Genomic DNA, 11,284 nt, shown 5'->3' with positions numbered 1-11,284 from the left:
CAGTTTCCACCTCGGGACGAGGGAGCAGGACTCCTGATGGGCCATGGCATCCCCGTACCACTGCCTCTGCCAGGACGAGCACTCGTTCTCACCTGGGCATCCTCGGGAGGACCTGCTGGGCTTTGGGATTGGGGGAGGGGGCGTCACCAGCTCTGGTGTCTTCATTCACAGGCCTGTCCTCCCAGGTGGAGGACTACTGCCCAGGGTCCCCCCACCATCCCACCTTGACTGCGTCCTGGGAGGACGTCACTTCAGGGAGGTTACCAGGCGGGACAGACCTCGAAGCCCCGCTCTGTGACCTTGGGCAGCCTACTGTGCCTCTCTGAGCCAGTGTGTCCACTGCCAGGAAAGGGAGGGGGCCATGGCCCACGTCCACTCTAAAAGCTCCTCTTTCTGAAATGTCCCTTTGGCAGGACCAGCACTGGAACCTGTCACTGAATCTTTTTGGGCCAGCGCCTGTCTGGGGGTATGAGGACACACTTTGCAGGAGAAAAGGTCTGCTCCCAGGGGCCTTGGGCCAGCTCACGGACCCCAGCCAGCAGCTCCCCGCTCTCTCCACAGCAGGGACAGACCCAAAGGTCGACGTGAGGGTGGCTTCCCACCAACCTAGGCCAGTAGGATGGTGGCATCACAAACCCTAATGTCCATATGAGGAACCAACAGCAGCAGCTCAGAGAGGTTAAGCCACATGCTCAAGGTCACCCAGCTTTCAGGTCACGAGGTGCTGAGTGCTCTTCCGGACGGGTGGCTACTTCCAGCCCTGTTCCTAGCGTTCTGCGCACAGGTCTGTGCATCCGCATCTTCTCAAGTCCCCTGTTCCCCCGGTTTCCCTCCACCTCGCCCTTCTCTGTCTGCTCTGCCCCTTTCCGGTTTTCCACCCGCCCTTCCCATCTGCTTCTCTTTTGGCCTCTCTGCCCCAGTCTCCCCCTTTCTCTGTCTCCCCTGCGCCCCCACCCTTCTCTCTCAGTCTCATCTTCTATGGGGCCATCCTCAGGACTCTGGGCATTCGGAGGTCCCTGGAGACAGCAGGAGCCCTGCCGTCCCTCTCTGTCCCTCTGCCCTGGGGCTGCGGCAGGAAGGATGGGCAAAGGGCAGAGGACGGAGGCCGCAGCAGCCAAAACTGTAACTGGAGCCTGGCTCTGGTTGGGAAAGAAAGGAGGAAACCAGGAACTTGGGGACAAAGGGTGTGGGTGTCAGATGGGGCAAAGGCTGCCCCGGAGCTGTAAATGAGAGCCACTCCCGGCTTTATGAGCTCATGGGGGTTGCGGCTGGACTTCGCCCACAGGAGGAGTGGGCTCTGGATGATAAGGAGTCTCAATAAAAAGCCCACGGACCCGGGGCCATGAGGCCCAGGTGGCTGGGCACGAAGTACTCCCTAGACCTCTGCCCGAAGGGAGAGACCAGGTGGGCAGGGCCCAGGCCTCCAAATGGCTCCCACCCCCTGTAACAGCAACTCCATGTGGAAGTGCCCACTCATTCCAGTGGGGCTGCTGTTATCTGGGGTGCGGGCCAGTCCCCACGGAGAAGCAGAGGCAGCCGCCGCCCAGCAGGCCAGCAGCAACCTCCCCGGCCGTGCTCCCAGGCTCAGGATGGCGACGGGTGGTGGGCCGTGGGCAGCCTGCCGAGACCGAGTGCACAGGGCTCTGACCTATGAGTTGACAGCCAGTGCTCTCGTCTCCCCTCTGGCTGCCAATTCCATAGGTCACAGGTATGTCGCCTCAATGCCAGCCACCAGGACCTGTTGGGGAAGGCCGGCATTGGGGGGTGTCCCGTGGGCAATGAGGAGTGGCTACCCCAGTGTATCGCTCAAGGCCCGACGCCCGCCTATCTCATTCCTGCCTTTCCATTCCCCATCGTTAGGTCCCACCTGTACTGACTGCGCTGCCGCAAGCCTCTGTGCTTTGCCCATGCTGTTCCCTCTGCCTGGAACACCCTTCCCAGCTTTTCCGCCAGGCTCACGCTTACTAACCATTCCAAGCTTTATCTAAGCCTTTACGACCTCCAGGAAGGCTTCTGGAAGCCCACTTGATCCTAAGTGCCTGCCCGGGCACCCCTAGCACCCTGTGCTTCCCCCGAGCGCTGCAGTCACCCAGGGTTTCCGTCCTCCCCACCCGCTGCGAGCTCAGCCCCAGCCCAGGCGAAGCCCAGGTGTGTGTGCTCAATGAATGTTCAACCAGATGCTCAGCCTCCATCTTCCACTCTGAGAAAGCGCCACCAACATCCAGTGCGGCCAAGGAGTCTGGCCCCGGTCTGTGCCGGAGGCTCCCTGCCCAACACAGGGAGCCTGAGCCAGCCTCCCGCTCTGCTCGCCCCTCGGCCCTCTCTCCTGTCAGTCTTGTTCCCCGACTCCCGGGTCCCCCGGCCCAGTTCTGGTTGGTGGTGGTGGGGGCGGCAGCCGAGTGCACGAGACCGTGGCCCCACGGGGGCCTCACTCCTGCTGGGCTTTTAGACAGTGCCATTCTGGGGGAAATTTCCCCTGAACAAAGAGGTTTCTGCTGCGAAAAGAAATAAAAACTTTTAAATTGGAAACATGGACCTAGGAATAAAGTCCAGATCGCTTCATCACAGGAAATGGTCCTCGAGCCCTTTCTGCGTGCCGGGCACTGGCATACATCAGTCGCCTGGAATCATCCTGGCCACCTTGCAAGGTAACTCTTGCGGACCTGTTTGGGAGATGAGGATTCAGGCTCCGAGGGGGTGAGCGTTTTGCTAAAGTCACGGTGTAAGTCAGGCCTTCTCTCTCTGAGGACTCTATGCAGCTGACGAGCCTCCTGCCTGCTGCTCTAGTCCCTACAGCATTCTCACTTGTCCCTTCCCACATGCAGCTTTGCCCAGCTGCTGAGAACCGGCCCAGATGCCCCTCCTATGATTCTGAAGCATCTGCTCCCCCACCTCTACCGGCAGCCGCTCTGGACCTCTCCTACCGGCCTCTTATCTCATTCCCAAAGGAGAGAGAGCCAGCACGAGCCAGGCTCTCTGCTTATCTTATCCTCAGGCTGGTCCTAAACTCCTTGAGGGTAAAGTCCATGAGTCACTCATCCTCCCAGATCCACATAGCAGGATATGCTGGCTGAATGGCAGGGACCTGAACTCAGACTCTCTTGGGGTTGTCAGGCCCCAGAGTGCTGGCTCGAGGTGGAGGGGGTGGCAGGCAGCCGCCCTGCCTGGGTTTCCTCCTCCGTCTGCCCCTGCGGAGCCTCTGATGGGTCTCACAGGCTGTGTCACAACTCACGAGCAAGGCCAACTCCTCTCCCTCTGACCGGCTCTTTGATCTTCCCTGACCTTTTCCTAGTGGGCCCTGGGCCTGTGTACTTCTTGCCTAGATTGGATCCTGCTCCCACTCCCTCTCGAGACCCCTCCCCGACCCACTGACTCCCATGATGCTCTGCGACCTCACTTAGAGTCCCTACACACCACACCCGGCCATTCCCCATCACCCGTGAACCCCTGGGAGCAGCAGCCACTGACTTTGTTTCCCGTTGCCTCGGAGACTGACCCAGGGCAGGTGCTTAATAAATGCATGTTGGACCTCACCCGACGGGAACTGATCTATAACTCTTACTACGTTGTCTTTTGACGTACACGTCGCCACAGGAATATAAACATGTTGGAATGGCGGCGTCTGCCTCCGGCCTGGTGGGTGGCGTCTGATTTATGGGACATGTACTCTACTCCCTTTCTCATCTGAGAGAGAGCGCGCGGCAGGGACCGTATCTGGGGCGTTTCCATCTCACGTTCCAGAATACGTCCTTGTTCTCTATGCCACAGAGAATCCCTAGGAAGTTTAAGCAGAAGAGTATCCAGATGACACATGCTGGGGCGCATTTGGAGATGGATTGTGGGAGAGCGAGTCCCGTGACGGGCCAGCGAGGGCACCGTTTTCAGTTTCTGGGAAACACAATAAGGTGGTTGAGGAGGAGTCAAGGAAGGAGCGCTTGTGAGGGGTTAGAGAGAGGAATGCTGGGCAGCCGGATCTGACGAGAGAGTTGAAGGTAAGGACGTGAGGGGGTCCTCTGTCTCTCCTCGGGATGCGTGGACTGGTGAAAGAGCCCTTAAAACAGAGGACTAACTGGAATGGCGTCAGGAAAGTGACGTTACAATTCGTTATTATGCCGCGTGCTGTTGAAATCTTCCTACAATTTACATAATAGTCGATCAGTTTCCTCAACACCTTTTGTCCAATCATGCTACCTGCTTATGATGGCTTAACAGACAATCCGCAACCACTCCAGGCATTTCAGAGAGGGGTCTATTCAAGGACATTGGGCACCAATGAGTCCTTAGAGCCGCAGGGGCAAAGAGAGGAAGGTGATATTAGAATATAGATAAATGCATAAATAAATGCCTGCTGAAGGACCGACCACATACATGAATGAAGTGCTTAGGTGGGGGGTGGGGGGGGGGAAGTATCAGTCGCCTGGAGCCAGTAGCACAGTGCCAGCAGGTAAGAGGCCCTTGTAAATGGCGGCCATCGCTCTTCGTCACCATCACCGTCACCACACACGTGAAACAACCTGACGCTGACCGAGAGTATGTACTGATTAACTGTGTTCCAACTGCAAAGAAAGGCCAATGGGGGGAGCGGTCAGAGGTGGGCGGCCTTGATGGGGAAAGCCTCCCTGAGAGACGGGAGTCTGTGTTCAGCTTTTACTGAGGCGAAGCCCAGGAAGAGGTCGTGAGCATTGGAGGAAGCATGAACGACAGGGTCGGAGATGTAGAAAGCGGAAGGAGGCACCGGTGAGCCGGGGAGAGCCTGCACTTCTGCCAGCCTTACTCCCGGCGGCCACCACCAGAGGGCGCCCCAGGCCGATCTCGCGAAGCTATGAGGGCGTCTTCCCCATTTTCCCTCCCCACCGCTCCCCAGCCCTTCCCCTAACAGACCCCCAGGCCCTTCCAGGCGGCCTGGACACTGTCAGTGCCACACACAGGGGCGGGGCCCAGACACTCAGTGCTCACCTCACACAGAGTGGGAATCCTGGTAGGATGTTTACAGCTGCCATGTGTGTAAAACACAAAAGGTACACTGTATATTTGTGGGATTATTTATAAAATGAGTCCAGGTGACCCCACCCCAGGTAAGCACGACGTCCACCTTTGCGGTAACCACTTCCTTGCCTGTCTCTGCGGGCAACCGCCCGCGTTCGCAGCCCAAAACAGTGTTTTGGCGCTGCCTGGGTGGCTGCTGTTTGTTCATTATGTGAATGAACCCTGCTGCTGTGTCCCGCTGTCTCCTGGCTGCTGGAGCCCACAGCTGTCCACGGTCACTCACTGCTGCCCCGCGGTGTTCCACTGTATGAACAGAATACCATGGATCTATCCACTTACTACGCATGGACTTCGGTACTGCCGGGTCATGAGGCCATGAATGTAATATCGGGCCAGGCCACGTGGTGTCTGAGAAAGGGATATCTTGTTCGTAGCCTTTTTCTTTTTGTTTTTGACAATGGAAGCTTCAGAATACTCACAAGAAAAGTACAATGAACACTCACATATACCCTTCCTTCAGATTCACCAATAGTTAACATTTTGCCATATTTGCTCTCACTCTACTCTCTCTCATGTGTGTATAAACACACGCACGCAAGTTTTTTTCTGAATCATTTGAGAGTAAGTTACATAGGTCATAACCCTTCACACTTAAATAAACATGTCGCTCCTAAGAAAAATGACGTCTCTTACACAACCACAATAGTTACCATGTTTCGGCATAGTCACACTGTCGCAACACCGTCATCTGATATGCCGCCCACTTCCGGAAGTCTCTGGTTGTCCTGGTAAACTGGGATGACGCCTCGTATTTGGTGGGCAGGTCTCTTCGGTCTTCTTCAATCTGAACCACCCTCAGCCCTTTCCAAGACCTGGACACTTTGGAAGAGTACAGGCTGGTTGTTGTGTAGAATCTCACTCAGCTTTCTTCGAATATGTCCGTAATGTAAAATTTGGACAATACAGGCAAGTCAACAAAAATTGCGTCAGCTCCTATGACACAAGGATAGCGCCCTGTAGACATTTCCTGTAAACGCTCGAGTTAGGCGACTTCTCTGTTCTGTGCGCTCCGTGTGCCTGTCATCCTGCATGCTAGGGGCTGTGCTTATCCCATTTCGCAGCTGGTCCCAGATTCTTGCTAACGATGATGCAGTCCTTGGGCCCTGAACCTGACTGTGTGATGGCCCTTATGTTGCACTGCCTCTTGATCGTGGCTGGTAGTGTGTGTGTGTGTGTGTGTGTGTGCACCCTTACTGTTCGGCTGGACAATTCTTGGTTGTGGGGACTGTCCTGAGCACTGTAGGATGTTAGCAGCATCCTTGGGCTCTACCCACTAGAGGCCCGCAGCACCCCCCAAGTCGTGACCACCGAGAATGACAAATGATCCCTGGGGAGCAAAATCACCTCCGGTTGGGAACCCCTTGTGTGTGCGTGTGCGCGTATCAAGCCAGGTCACATTGCATTCAGTTTTGAAATCCGCTTTCCCAGTATCCCTATACCACGACCACCTCAGTTCCCTTCCATCTCTTTCTCGTCGCCTGGTGAATGTCTGCCAGGTGTTGCCAATCAAGAAAATTGTTGATTGACAAAAGGACAAATCCATGGCTATAGTTACCTTTTGCTGTGCAACAAATTGTAGGTTCCCTCCGCTAGCTGAAAGTAGCATTCCTGTGAAACTTTTCACACGCCGAAATGGCGTAAAGGGAAGCAGCAATTACCATTAATTTCTATGAAAAAGTTTTTGAGCAGTTCCCAGACCCCCAGAATAACCTAACAATAATACCAAATAACACCCGACACCTAAACTCACGCGGACACGCAGTCGCAGGAGTGCCATGCTCGCTGCCTCTGTAAGGGCTTCCTGAGAAACAAGCACCGAACGCTATTATCACCTTTTTTCGTGAAGGTGAACGTTCTCTTCGGATTTCTTTTGGTTAACGAAAATGGGTCTTTTGTAAACGGGAAGTTACATAATGAGAACTTTCAAAAAGTGTGTGTGCATGTGGGAGAGGTGCCTGTACCACAAACTTAATGGCTTGAAACAATGGCCATTTATCAGCTCTCTGTCTGGTCTGTAGGTCAGAAGTCCAGAGTCTCAGGTGCTGAAATGGGGTGTGGGCCAGGCTCAGCTCTCGTCGGGGGCTCCGGGAGGAACCTGCTTCCACATCCGTTCTGATTGTTGGTTGGCCAGGGTTGGCAGAATCGGGTCCTTGCAGTTGTAGGACTGAGACCCCCACTTCCTTGCTGGTTGTCAGCTGGCGGCTGCTTTCTGCTCCCCGAGGCCACACACGTTCCTCTTCACGTCACCCCTCCATCTTTCAGCCGACAAGAGCACCTTGGATCTTCCTCGTGCTTTGAATCTCTGACTTCCTCCTTCTGCCACCAGCACAAGTAAACTCTCTACTTTCAGAGTTCCTGTGATGAGGTCAGGTCACTAGGATAATCCCCTCTCTAAAGTCGAGTCTGCCATTGAATGTGACCTATCAGATTCACAGTCCCAGGCATTATACCAGGTGTGTACACTAGGGTACACCTCGTAGAATTCTGCCTGCCAAAAATTACCAAAGGGTAGGAGGGGTGTTTCGGGGTGGAGGGCTCTTGGAACCAAGGGGCAGGAGGCCAGAGGAGCAGACAGAGGAGCAGACAGAGGCTTGACGCCAGCTCTGGAAGGGCCTTGCTGCATTCCTGCCCTTGGAGAAGTCCCTACATGGACTTCTAGGGGGCAAACACAGAGCTTAGGCACACGTGGCTGGCCCTCTGGTCTCCTCGGTTTCCAGTCCCTTTTCAGATGACCCACCCCCACAGCCTGTACTTAAGAGAAGGACAGAGAAGACAAAGGTCGTAGGAATGTTCCAGCTGGGCGGAGAGGAGGTGTGAGAGGCTGGCTGGGACTTCCGCATGCACCACCAGCTCAGGGTGCCGCCGTGTGGAGACTGATTTGGGGGGAGGAGGGAGGGGTTAAGCCAGTGGAGGGGGACTGGAGTGTGGCTTTGGGCATGTCGTGGGACCCTCACTGAGGTGTGGATGTGAGAGACTGGGTCAGAGGCCAGAGGAAGGGCTCATTAAAGATAAGCTGGGCTCTGTGCCATGTAGACCAAATGTGACAGAATTAGTCTCCAGCCTCCAGCCTGTGAGGTCCATGGTGAGGCTCAGGCTGTTTCCCAACCATGGAGGAATAGGAGACAAGAAGCCATAATGAGGGAGAACACGCTCGGAGGGGACCCGACGAGGGCCAGCGGCTGCTCTCGCACAGGTGGGGCTGAGATGGCCACCACTCAGGGAGCTACATCCACACACTCGTGTACTCTCAGGCTGCCAAGAGCATGGGACATGAGGGTTACACCCATTTCCATCAGCGTAGGATAAGAGGACCCCCAAGACCCTGCCACGGGATCCCTGGTGGTGTCACTGTAGAAGACAGAATTCTCCTGTGCCAAATGATAAACAACTTCCTGTGGAATCCCCAAATGCTGCGTGTCCACAGCAAAGGCCTGGAGGGCGGGGCTGGGGTGGTGCGTGCGTTCTGCAGGGAGTTTGGGTTAAACTCTGCACCCTGCGCTCAGCTGCAGCTCCCGCTGCCACAGCCGCTACTAGACGGTGCCGGAGGCCACCGGGACAGAGACACTATTTGTAAGCCAGGCAGTGGGCGGCCTCCTCCAGTCCGGCATATAGTTTTTATCAAAAATGCTCAGAGGTCTGTGCAGCTCAGCTCTGCAAAGCACGGTGTGGTTGCATGTCCACAGCACCCAGGTTAATCGCAGGCTGGGCTTCCAGGCTGAAAGCAGGGGCTGCCGCTTGAGAGCAGAGTTTACCCCAGCCTGTACCTAAGCAGCTCTTGAAACCCTCCTCCTCTGCTTTGCCTCCAGCCTGACCTTGAGAATTCAGACTTCAAAGGGTTTGAGCCTGGAAAGAGCACAGTGTTAACATTCCAAAGGTCCAGCTTCTCATTCTCTCCAGGTGTCTTCGAGGAAGCCACTCAATATCCCTGGGCCTCCCGTGTCTGCTCATGACATTTGGAAGCAGAGCTCCTGGGCAGCCCTAACACTGTGTCACCACCGAGTTGTTGTTTTTAGGGGCCCTGTAGACACTTCTCTAGACCAGGCTATCAGGGGACTAGGCAGACTGCTCTGAGGGGAAGCAGGTGGCCCCTTTCCGCTGGCTGGGCACAGTCTCTGGGGAGCCCTAGCAATCCCCCGGGGCTGGGCTGGGCAGTTCTGTATTTGTAAATTTGAAAGAAACTGGGAGTGAGGGATGGACATCATTTCCGAGATAACAGGAAACATCTGATCCCTCCCTCTCACTCTTTTCCCGGGGACCTTGGCAAAGACAGAAAGAAAGTGAAACAGGGAAGAAACCAAAAGTGAAATGGTTCATTCACATTTCACAAAACAAAAGCTATTCAAAAAACAAAAGGAAAGGATGTTGGGGCATTTTCTCAGTCTGGGGAAACACTAGACAAGGAGGCTGCCCAGGACTTGGGCACCAACGCTGTGAAATGGGGGAAACTAACATCTGCCCGCTTGAGCCCCATGAGGAAGAAAGATCCCCTCTTCTAGTCCTTTGGGCTCCTTGGAGAAAGTCAAACAGCCGTACAGAACCAACGAGGGCTGGGGTTCATTTATAAATAACCCAGGAACATTTTGTTGTTTTCAGTTTTATAAGGCTAAGTTTTCCCAGCACACAGGGCTCTGGGGAGATGCGCAAACCATGGCCCATGGCGGGTCAGTATGAGAGTTGCTAGAGACCTAACTCTTCAAAATCGCATTCAGGCCACTGAACAACCACCTCTTTCAGAATCCTCAGCCTGGGGCCCTACCCTGGAACAGCCCAGAAGTTGCGTCTCCGGGGTGGACCCCTCAAAGCACCACGTAGGAAGCAAGTCCTTTGGCTGGAAGGCTGGCCCAGGAAGTCTGGAGCCTCTGGGAGGCTTCTGGTCACCAGCTGGCACATGGCCTATGGTGACAGCCTCAATATCCTCTTTTGAGAATGCCAAAGAGTCTCATGGCTTCTTTTCACATATTTTACTGTGATTGATGAAAAGAATGCTAATAAAATCCAAACAAAAGCAGTAAATCAGGGACCTAAGACTGAAGGCTGAGCTCTCCAATGCTTAGAGAGCGAGAGAAGGCAATCGATTTAACTTTACTTATTCCCTCAGGAGGCACTGAGGCCTGACGCTACGAGGGGTGGGAGACCAAAGCTGCCATCTTGCCCTCTGGCTCCCAGTTGACTCAGCTTCCCTAATATTCTGCTTGTTCTCAGATCTCAGTTCTTGCCTCTGTCCTCTTAGCCTGCTTTCTTCCCTGATGTAGGTATCCAGCCCTCCAGGCTCTCACACCTCCCAGAAGCCAAACAGCTGGACATGAGACCTCCAAGTTTCCAAATACATTTTAGATCTGTCCAGGAGCCTCCTGGGACCCCCCTCCCACGCTTCAGTGTCTAGTACTGGTTACATAACAATCACAGTTCCCAAAGCTCTGACATCACTCACTGAAGATTCTCACCGGCCTGGACAGCCCAGGGGACCTACATGTGGCCCAGGATGATGGCGGGTGAATAAGCCAAATGGAACAGCCAGGAACTGGTAAGGAGGGCAGGGGGACAGGTCAGAGTAAATAACTGGTAACTGGTGGTGACCCCGAGAGGAAGCGGAAGTATTTGGGTTTTTTAATTCCCTCTAATTTCCCACAAAATTTCACTGTTGCCTCACATGTCCCCTCCTTCTACAGAGGGAATTTCCTATTTCACTTCCTCAAAACTCATGTGGCCAAAGGGTCTCAACTTCCTCTTTACCCCTTCCCACCCTCCCACAGATACGGTCTCTTTACCGAGGCCATCTTTTCTCCCCCAAGCCATATGGCAAAAGCGTCCTCCACTGCTTGTGTCCATCTCCCAATTCCCAGCCCCTCTGGCCTGAGGGCAGCTCACCCCTTGCTGCTGGCCAGACTTTCCCAATTGGTCTCCTCTCCCTCCTCATTTTTCTTTCCCCAGTCACAGCCCCTCCTTGGATGTTCAGCTTCCTCTACCTCCTATTTCTTGCCTCTCCCTCTCCCAGAGCAGACAAAGATGCGGGGATCAGAGGGAGTGTCTGGGAAGCAGGGGCCACAGGAGACAAGGAAAGGCAGTGCTGATGGGGGGCACAAGGCCCCCAGGGTCCTCCTAAGCTTCCAGAGATTCGGAGCCCGTGGGAGGAAGACTGTTCGTGACGGAACTGCGAGTGGGACGCGAATTCAAGAAGCTGGGGTTTCTAACTGGGCGTCTCGCGGAGGCTGGACGGCACGCAGGCCCCGAGACCTCC

The sequence above is a fragment of the Rousettus aegyptiacus genome, unplaced genomic scaffold (assembly GCF_014176215.1).
Source record: "Rousettus aegyptiacus isolate mRouAeg1 unplaced genomic scaffold, mRouAeg1.p scaffold_m13_p_5, whole genome shotgun sequence".
Taxonomy (NCBI): Eukaryota; Metazoa; Chordata; class Mammalia; order Chiroptera; family Pteropodidae; genus Rousettus; species Rousettus aegyptiacus.
This window is presented reverse-complemented; position numbering follows the sequence as displayed.